General features: G+C 56.8%; 1 pseudogene; it reads left to right on the top strand.

The window, feature by feature from the left end:
- Positions 1 to 4996: 4996 nt before the first annotated feature.
- LOC149348813 (uncharacterized) lies at positions 4997 to 9072 on the top strand (annotated as a pseudogene).
- Positions 9073 to 10265: the final 1193 nt, after the last annotated feature.

The following is a 10265-nucleotide window of genomic DNA, read 5'->3' as shown; positions in this document are numbered from 1 at the left end:
GTCGCTGCGTCTACGGCTGCGATGAGAGGAAAGTCCGGTTCGTCGTCGTCGAGCGCAGCTTCGACTGGATATCTGGACAAGCAGTCGGCATCGTTGTGCTGGCGCCCTGATTTATACACGATGGACATGTCAAACTCCTGAAGGCGTAAGCTCCAACGCGCAAGGCGGCCAGAGGGATCCCGTAAGTTCGTCAACCAGCAGAGACAGTGGTGGTCGGTTACAACTTGAAAATGCCGGCCGTACAGGTAAGGTCGAAATTTTGTCACAGCCCATACCACGGCAAGGCATTCTTTTTCGGTCGTGGAATAATTAAATTCAGCACGAGACAGAGTGCGGCTGGCGTATGCTATTACACGCTCAGCGCCGTCCTGCCACTGGACGAGTACAGCACCGAGACCCACGTTGCTGGCATCTGTGTGGACGAGAGTCTCCGCACGAGAATCGAAATGACCAAGGACAGGCGTGGATTGCAAGCGTCGCCGTAATTCATCAAATGCCTGCTGCTGCTGTTCTGTCCACGCGAATGGGACGTCCTCTCTTGTAAGATGCGTCAACGGTGCAGCAAGTCGGGAAAAGTTGGCAATGAACCGCCGGTAATACGCGCAAAGGCCCAAAAAACGCCGGACCATTTTCTTGTCCGAAGGAGTGGGAAAGTTGGCGACGGCAGCTGTTTTAGCAGGATCCGGCCGGACTCCACGATGGCTGACGACATGGCCCAGGAAAAGGAGCTCCTCATAACCAAAGTGGCATTTCTCGGGCTTCAACGTCAGGCCGGCAGATCTTATAGCCTGTAGCACGGTCAAGAGGCGCTGGAGGTGTTCTTCGAACGTTGGCGAAAATACAACAACGTCGTCCAGGTATACCAAGCACGTCTGCCATTTCAGGCCCGACAAAACAGCGTCCATCATTCTCTGAAATGTTGCCGGAGCTGAACACAAACCGAAAGGAAGGACCTTGAACTCATAAAGGCCATCCGGCGTCACGAACGCTGTCTTCTCGCGATCCCGCTCGTCAACTTCGATCTGCCAGTAACCACTTTTTAAGTCCAGCGAAGAAAAGTAGCGCGCGTGCCGCAGCCGGTCAAGAGAGTCGTCAATGCGTGGTAACGGGTAGACGTCTTTCTTGGTAACCTGGTTAAGCTTCCGGTAGTCAACGCAAAATCGCAGACTACCATCCTTCTTCTTAACCAAAACCACAGGCGAAGCCCACGGGCTCCTCGACGGCTGAATAACACCATCCTGCAGCATCTCTTTGACTTGTTCAGCTATGGCTTCACGCTCCCTCAGTGAGACACGGTATGGGTTTTGTCGAATTGGTCGGGTACTGTAGTCCGTAATGATGCGGTGCTTAGCGAGAGGCGTCTGTTTGACTGCCGACGTAGACGAGAAACAGTCTTGGAACTGATGCAGTAGGCCGACTAGGCTCTCCCTATCGGCTGGGGGTAAGTCTGGGTTCACGTCGAGGATCAGCTGAGGTGTGCAAGAATTGCACGTTTCGCTCTGGAGGGCAAGGCAGTCGTTAATTTCAGCGATTCCCTCGAAGTATGCGACCGCAGTGCCCTTGGCGATGTGTTGCCGTTCGGTCCCGAAGTTCGTTAGAAGGACATCTGCCAGGCCGTTCCGTAGCGTGACGATACCCCTTGCGATGCAGACCCCATGAGAGAGCACAAGCGCAGTGTTCTGTTCTGCTACGCCGTCAGCACTGCACCGGTCGTCACAAATGACAGTAACGAGGGCACAGGATCGCGGAGGCACGGTCACTTTGGCGTCGATTATGCGCAGGGCCACTCTGCGTGGTTCGGTGTCGGCTGAAATCGTTCCAGGGGTCGAAAATGTTACCAGACGATCAGGAAGGTTTATGATGGCACCATGCTCACGCAAGAAGTCCATTCCGAGGATCAGGTCTTTGCAGCAGTGCGGCAGAACAACAAAAGTGCCAACAAAAGCAGAATTGGCAATGGTGACTCGAGCAGTGCATCTTCCGACAGGCGTCATGAGGTGACCGCCAGCAGTACGAATTTGAGGTCCATCCCATGCTGTCTTTACCTTGCTGAGGCGATCCGCGAGGTGCTTGCTTATTATCGAAAAGTCCGCGCCTGTATCAACTAAAGCAGTCACTGGGTGCCCGTCAACGTGAATGCGGAGGTCGGCGCTAACTGCATCGGTGTCAGGGAAACTCGGGTTCACAGAATCGGGCTGCGGCGGCATCGGGATCTCGGCATCGCGCTCCGGCGGCGTTCGGGGGTCTTCGTTATATCCGCTTTCAGCAACCTTCCCCCCTGAGGTCGCCGCTTTCAGTTTCCCCGGCGCGGGCTTGGAGACCGGCCCCGCCGTCCATCTGGGAAAGCCTGGCGGCTGGGCGACGTGATGCGTGCGGGAGACGGAGATCGGGGTCGGCAGGTAGAGGTGGTGTCATGGGCAGCAAGGTACTCCTCTATTTCGTGGGGTCGCTCACCGAAACGGGGACAGGGAGCGTCACGTGGGAAACCCCGGAGGCCGATTTCACGGTAGGGGCAACGGCGATACAGGTGGCCGGCTTCCCCGCAATGGTAACAGAGCGGCTGCTGATCAGAAGTGCGCCAAACAGCCGCCTTCCGGGCCGGTGGACGCATGGCAGGTCCTCGCTGAGGCCGCTGGTAGAATGACGGTGACGGAGCGGTTGGCGGCGGCGGGTGGTACGGCAAGCGTTGCACAGGTGGCAACTCGGAACGGAGAGCCGCGGCGTAGCTCATGGGGCGTGGCTCCGGCATGAGTGGAGGAGGCGGTGAAAATGCTTGGCGAATCTCGCCGCGCACAACCTCGGTAAGAGCCGCAGCCGTCGGATCAGAAGAGGCAAGGGTCAGGTTCTGCAGCTCTTCACGGACCACCGCGCGTATGAGCTCACGCAGCGACGCATTGTCGCTGGACACGCTCAAAGAAGCCGCACTGGCGCTTGGCTCACCGCACAAGGAGTCATTTCGGCGGCAGCGCTGATGCAAGGCCCGCTCAATGGCGGTCGCCTCTTTGATGAAGTCGGCTACCGTCTGCGGGGGATTGCGGACCAAACCAGCGAAGAGTTGGTCCTTCACACCTTGCATCAGGTGGCGGAGCTTCGTGGATTCCGCCATATCTGGGTCAGCGCGCCGACAAAGACGGGTCACGTCCTCGGCGAACATGGCAACGCTCTCATTAGGCTTTTGGACGCGGGCGTCCAGGAGGCGCCGCGCACGATCCCGGCGGTCCGTGCTAGCAAAGGTGTCCCGGACCTGCTGGCGAAAGGTATCCCAGCTTTGGAGATCGGCCTCCCTGTTCTCGAACCAAATCTTGGCTCCGTCTTCGAGGGCGAAATACACGTTCCGCAGCTTCTGCGCAGGGCTCCATTGGTTGAAATCGGCAACCCGCTCAAACTGGTCAAGCCAGTCTTCAACGTCTTCGAAGGTGACGCCATGGAAGCTGGCTGGCACGCGGGGTTGCTGGAGCGTCAAGTGTGAAGCGCTAGCCTGCGCCATGGTGGTATGCTCACCAGGTCGATGAGTGCGTGCCTCTTTTGGGAGAAGACCAAACTCTGGGACCAGTCCCAGGAGGCGGCGGCTGCTGCGGTGAACGGGCGTGCAGACAAGGGGTAGCTGGTCGGGACTCGATGAGCGGCTGTCTGAAGAGGTGTTGGACATGGGACGTCGAGCCCGCAACCTCCACCAGTGTCACGTAGCAGTTGGTACAGGTAGCGCCGCGTCCAGACGGCAGAGGAACGCCAACACCGAGATGATGCCAGCGCACACCGAGACGGCCAGGATGGAACGTCGAGCTTCGTCTTCTTCAGCAGCGAACCGCGTGGCGCACGAGCTGCGGGCCGAACAGCCGCCGAGCGGCTATTGTTGTAGACGCGGCAATATGTGACGCCACCAGTGCCACAGAAACAGCGAAGGTGGTGCGGAAAACGCTTCCGCCTCTACCCACTTTAGACAGTCAAAGTTACCCCTGAATTTTTTGGTGTTGTTGCCTTTCTTGTTGGTAAACATGCCTAGGATCCTCATTTCCTCGACCCTGGGCACCTCCAGGCCTCCCACCACCACTTTAATTTCTACGTCTCTCTTGTTCCTGCTGTCGCTATTGTACACGAAGAGCTCCGACTTCTGCGGTGAGCACGCCAGGCCTCTTTCGGCCGCGTACTTCACCACTACGTCTGCTGCCCTTTGAAGACTCCACTCAATTTCCGCGTCGCTTCCGTTATTCATCCACATGTTTATGTCGTCCGCGTACATGCTGAATTTTAGACCAGGGATCTTGTTCAGCATGGCCGGGAGACCTCTCATCGCTATGTTGAATAAGAAGGGGGACAGTACTGCGCCTTGCGGGGTACCTTTGCTGCCCAGCCTTATGCCGGGGGACTCTGCGTCGTGGAAATTAATCACCGCCTTCCTCCCTTGGAGAAAGTCCTTGATCACGTGATACATGACGTCACACCACGTGACACGATGACGTCACGACAGTAGAAAACGGGGGCCCACCTGGCGCCGTCGCTGTGAATGTGCGCCTCCAAATCACGTGACACGATGACGTCACACCACGTGACACAATGACGTCACGACAGTGGAGAAACGGGGGCCCACCTCGCGCCGTCGCTGTGGTTGTGCGCCTCCAAATTACGCGACACGATGTTGCTTCGCATTCTCCAGGCTTAACCAAGTTAAGCCTCAGCCATTTTTTTATCAACAGCCTTGGGAGGTGTTGCAAGCATCCGAGGCGAGCGGACGCGTGTCACATGCGCTCCGCAGTTTTTGGGCTTTTTGACCCGTTCAACCCGACTGGACCACCAAAATTTTGGCTGGGATCGACGCCGGAAGTGAAGAGGACCACGAGGACCCCAAATTCAAGCCGGTGATTCCAATATTTTGGATTTTGTCGGCATTTTAATTTTCCATGTGGCCGTCCAGGCGTTAAGCCTAACGAGGCTTAGCAAAAGAGCGGGGCTCCGCGGCCTCCCCGGCCTCGGCCCGAGGTAAAGAAGACCCGGAGCGATGTCCCGAGCAAGCGACCCCAGCTACGACCGACCCTCAGCGACAGGCCCGACAAGATTTTCGGCCGACTCGCAAGAAATCATGGAGGAAGACCTCCAGGACACCACCGAAGCGACTCCCGAGCAACAGGTCCGAGGCGGACCCGCGGCGGCGGGCAGCCAAGCCCTAGGAAGCAGCACCCCATCGACGCAACGCTCACAAGTCAGCAACAATGGCGGAACCGACGCAGATTGGGAAATCGCCATGTCGAGAAGGCAGAAGAGACGCCAATGCAGCGATAACAAGCAGCAAGTTTTGGCGGGAACGAGCCTAGGGAACGGGCCTTCCCTAGGCGCGGCGAAGGTCACAGATGGAACGCCAGCTGCGCCGGAGAGGAAAGAGAGAGTAGGAGCGCCGAGGCGAAGACTGCCGCCGCTCCCCAGAGACGACCTTAAAATAGTCCTTCGGCCGAGGGTGGTGGTGGTGAAAACTTTTATATTGTAAAAAAGAGTTTGGGAGCCACAGAGTGGCCCCGCTACATGGTCGGCGTCCCTAGTCCGGGACACCGCACGACGAGGCCCCGTCTCTCGCCCGTTTCACCAGAGCCCTTTGGGACTCAAGCGAGGAGCAGTTGAGGAGGGCAGTCTCCCATGCCTCTCTGGAAGGGGTAGGGGAGGGGGGGAGGTGGGGATTTTGAGTACATGCCCACACCATGTGGAAGATATCACAGGTCTCCCCACAGTGTGGGCATCGCCCATCCGTGTTAGGATCGTAATGTTTTATTATTGCAGGACAGAGTAGAGTACCTGTCTGCAGGCGCCTTAAAATTCGCTCCTCCGTCTTACTCAGCCCTTTTGCAGGGGCCGGGAAAAGGCGGTGGTTGTCGCTATAATGTGTTAATATTTCCCTGAATCGCAGCAGCGGCTGGTTAGTCTCCGAGCCAGAAGAGCTGGGATGAGGAGCCCGGTGAGTAAGCGCTCGGGCAGCCGCGTCAGCGGCCTCATTACCTCGTAAGCCCTGGTGGCCAGGAGCCCAAATGATTCGTTTGGGTGTTGGATCAGTGGCAGTCCGTCGTAGAATACAAGCAGCTAAGGGGGAGATCTCCCCTGCCAAGTAATGTTCACATGCTTTTCGGGAGTCCGTGATGATTATTCTCGAATTGGCGTGGGCGGCAGCAAGCGCTATCGCTACTTCCTCGGCCCGCATTGAATTCGGGGCTCGAAAGGAGAGTCCATCAACGTGCATTTCCTGGTGAACGACAGCGGCCGAGTAAAATCCCGTGGGCGATGGCCCTGCTACGTCTACATAATATACACCGGGTCGGGAGCCGTGTTGTCTCTCAAGAACCCGAGCCCGCGCTTGTCGTCTGTTTTCATGCATGTCGGTGTCCATGTTACGGGGGAGCGGGGAGACCCAGAGCATATGGCGCCATAGTACTGGGATACGCTCCGCCTCCTCTGGAGTGCAGTCGTGTTGGATGTGTAAGCGGTTTAGCAGGCGGCGCCCAGGAGCCGTCTGCGTGAGCCGCGTGTATTGGTTCACGAGGTGGGCCTCCCGCAGCTCTTGGTAGGAGTTTAGCACCCCCAATGCCTTGAGTTTGGCATTAGAGGTAGCCACCGGGAGATCCAGGGCTCGCTTAGTTGCCTTGCGGATGATGGCGTCTATTCGCGCCTCGTCTTGCTTAGTAGTGCGGAGATATGGCACGGCGTAGAGGATCCGGCTAGTCACGAAGGCATAGACGAGCCGAAGCGCGTCCCTGCCCCGCAGACCACCCCGCTTGTTGGAAACGCGGCGGATCATGCGCCCTACCTGTTCGCCTACTCTCTTGAGTTTCGCAATAGTGGAGTCCGGTCTGAGTCTCTGGTGAATGAAAAGGCCCAGAATACGGAGCTCCTCCACCTCTCTAATAGGACCTCCTGACAGAGAGATGTGTATTGCTGTCCTATCCTTTGGGTTCGCTCTGACATGCAGAAGCTCTGATTTCGCTGGAGCACATTGGAGCCCACAGTCATTAGCATACGCATCGACTATGGAAGCAGCCTGCTGAAGGCGGTCCTCCATGTCCCCAAGGCTCCCCTGAGTGGTCCAAATTGTAATATCATCTGCATATAACGCGTGTTGAATGCCTTCCACCCGGGCCAAGTGGCTTGGGAGGCGCATCATAGCAATGTTGAACAGGAGCGGTGATAACACTGCTCCCTGAGGGGTACCCCGTGTTCCCATCATGTAAGGGCCGTATTCCTCGTCCTCAATCCGAAGAAAGGCCTGGCGATTAGACAAGAAATCTCTTACATACGCGTAGGTCCTAGCCCCACAATCGGTAGAACTCAAGTTGGCCAGGATGCTTCCGTGTTTCACATTGTCGAAAGCCCCTTTCAGATCAAGGGCGAGGATGGCTTTGTCATTGTGTTGCATACTTGTGGGTCGTATTACATCCCTGTGCAGCTGGAGAAGGACATCCTGTGCAGACATGTGAGGGCGAAACCCGAACATGGTGACTGCAAAGAAGCCCTTACTCTCCAGGTATGGAGAGAGGCGATCCCGTACCATCGTCTCCATAAGCTTGCCCGCACATGAGGTCAGTGATATGGGCCTCAGGTTGTCCGTATTCACGGCCTTACCTGTTTTAGGGCGGCCGAGGGGACTCGCTGTTAAAAGCCTGCAGACGCACCAAGTGGCGCGGGCGGTAGTCGCGGCTACCGAACAAGGATGTAAGGCGGAAGACCTCATCATCCGACTGCGCAACGGATCGAACATCATCATCATCAGCACCAACAACGAAGAAGCGGCCCAGAAGATTAGGCGCATCATGCAGCTGAGCTTCGGGGGCAAGAGCTACGCCGTCAACGCACACGTGGCAGCACCGGAAGGAACGCTGCGCGGGGTCGTCCACGGCGTGGACCCGGGAACCTCACCGGAAGAACTCAAGACCAACCTCAGAGTCCGCACGCAAGGCGTGAAGATCCTGGCAGCCAGAATGCTCGGGAAATCTAGCACGGCCGTCGTCACCTTCGACGGCCCCATTCTCCCGAAGCAGGTGCTGTACTACGGCGGGGAGATGTGGTGCTACCCGTACCGGCCCACGAGGCAGGTGTGCTACGCCTGCGGCCAACAGGGGCACCGAATGGACGTCTGCCCGAACCCGGACACCAGGACCTGCAGGCAGTGCGGATGCCAGAATCCGGCGGCAGGGCACCAATGCACACCAAAGTGCCTGCTGTGTGGCGGCGATCACGCGGTGGGCACGAGAGACTGCAAACAACGCCTCAAGTCAGCGAGCGAGCTGCGGTGGGGACCCCGGCAGCAGCAGCGGCGCAGCCGAGGCCGCAGCCGGGGAAGAAGACCAAGATGGTTCCCGGACGAGAGCCAGGACCCGGGCCGGAGCAGCCGCGGCAGCAGCCGGAGCCAGAGCCGAGGGTCCAACCGGGACGGGTCCTACCCACCCCTGGGCAACGCCGGCAAGCAACAGCCGCAGCAAAAGCAGCAGCCGGGCCAACAGAAGAAGAAGAGCGGCGGAGGTGTTAAGGTGAGCTGGGGAGACGGCCCTCCCAAATCACTTTTTGCTCCGCACTCTAACACTAACAACACACAAACCACACAAGACAAACAACTATTAGAAGAGATTACGAGCCCTTAGGCGCGAACACGAGCAAAGTCGCGAGGAATCGAGGCAACTAAAGAAACAACTAAATGACATTATCAGAGAGAAACAAGAAATGAGGGCGGGTTATTCGCCTGCTAGAACGCCGACTCCACCACCTCAGGCGATGGACATGGCGCAACAAAACCACGAAGGGGGAAACCCCATTGATATAAAAAACCTCATAATGGCTCTACAGGGACAGATGCAGCAAATGCAAAGTGAACTGCAACAGACGCAACAAAAGTTTGCGCTGCAAGAACAGAACTTTAGAACCTATGTTAAAAACCAGAGTACGCAAAGAACCACCAACGACGCCAGAGACAGACTATTCAACGAACGCAGGTTCGGCGCAGAGACCCCCAACACAAACAACAATAACAAAACATGGCAGAACGCCACCAACAGCTAGAACTTTGGCAATGGAACTGCAGGGGGTACAAGCGTAAGCAGGGCCTCCTGCAGCAATTCATATACACCAGAGGAACCCCACCGGATGTAATTATGTTACAAGAAACAAACAAGACCCCAACACTCAGGGGCTACACGTGTCAGGAAAGCGGTCGCACTGCGACCCTCATAAGCAAACAAGTAGTAGCCATAGCACACAAAGAAATAGAGGACACCCAGGTCGAACACGTAATTACAGAGATAATTCCCAAAAAGAAAACAAATTCCAAAAGCACCTATATCGTAAATCTATACAGCCCACCCAAGCAAACAAATGGGAACTTTATTAGGCTCTTTGCGGAGGCGAAAAAGTTGGCGGGACAAAACACCTTAATCATAGCGGGCGACTTTAACGCCAAGAGTCCGAGATGGGGCTATAACAGAGAGGACAAAAAGGGACGCGGCATCTGCACGGCGGCAGAGAACGTAGGATGCGAGCTGCTAACCGACGAGAATCAACCGACTAGGCAGGGGAACAGCGTCAGTCCAGACACGAGTCCCGACCTAACCTTCATAAGGGGCGCCAAACAAGCGGAGTGGGAAAACCTACTCGAGAACCTTGGAAGCGACCACCACATAATAAGGATCTGCACGGTGGCGGACAACGTCAGGAGGAAGATTGGCACGGCTCGGCTGACGGACTGGGACGCCTTCAGAGCGCACTGCAAGCAGCTCCAGGGCGACATCGGTTCTGCGGAAGAGTGGAGCCAACAACTCAGACGAATCCAAGACCTATACACGAAAGAAGTAGACAGAACGGAACAAACGCCGGAGGTGGACAAGCGGCTCCTCAACCTATGGGAGGCGAGACGCGGGCTCACCAAGCGGTGGAAGAGACAAAAACTCAACAGGAAGCTAAAGAAGAAAATTGCCGATATAACCAAGCAAACGGAGCAGTACGCGACGCAGCTGGCCAGGCAGGGGTGGCAGCAATTCAGCAACTCGCTGAACGGCACCCTCGGCACAGCCAGAACGTGGCAGATCCTCAAGGCCCTCATGGACCCGAGCAAAAACAAATCCGAAGGCAGCAAGTCGATACAGAGGCTGGTGCACCAATACGAAGGCACGGACGAACAACTACTCGAAGAGGTCCGGATCAAGTGCTACGGCAAAGATCAGGTCGAGAGCTACCGAGAAGAATACCGTGGCGAGGAGAACCCGACCATGGACCGACCCATCACGAGAGAGGAGGTCGTCGAG

Source organism: Amblyomma mixtum, chromosome 4 (genome assembly GCF_055824585.1).
Source record: "Amblyomma mixtum isolate Tamu chromosome 4, ASM5582458v1, whole genome shotgun sequence".
NCBI classification, from domain to species: Eukaryota; Metazoa; Arthropoda; class Arachnida; order Ixodida; family Ixodidae; genus Amblyomma; species Amblyomma mixtum.
Note: the sequence above shows the minus strand (reverse complement) of the source record. Positions and strands in the feature narration are given on the sequence as shown.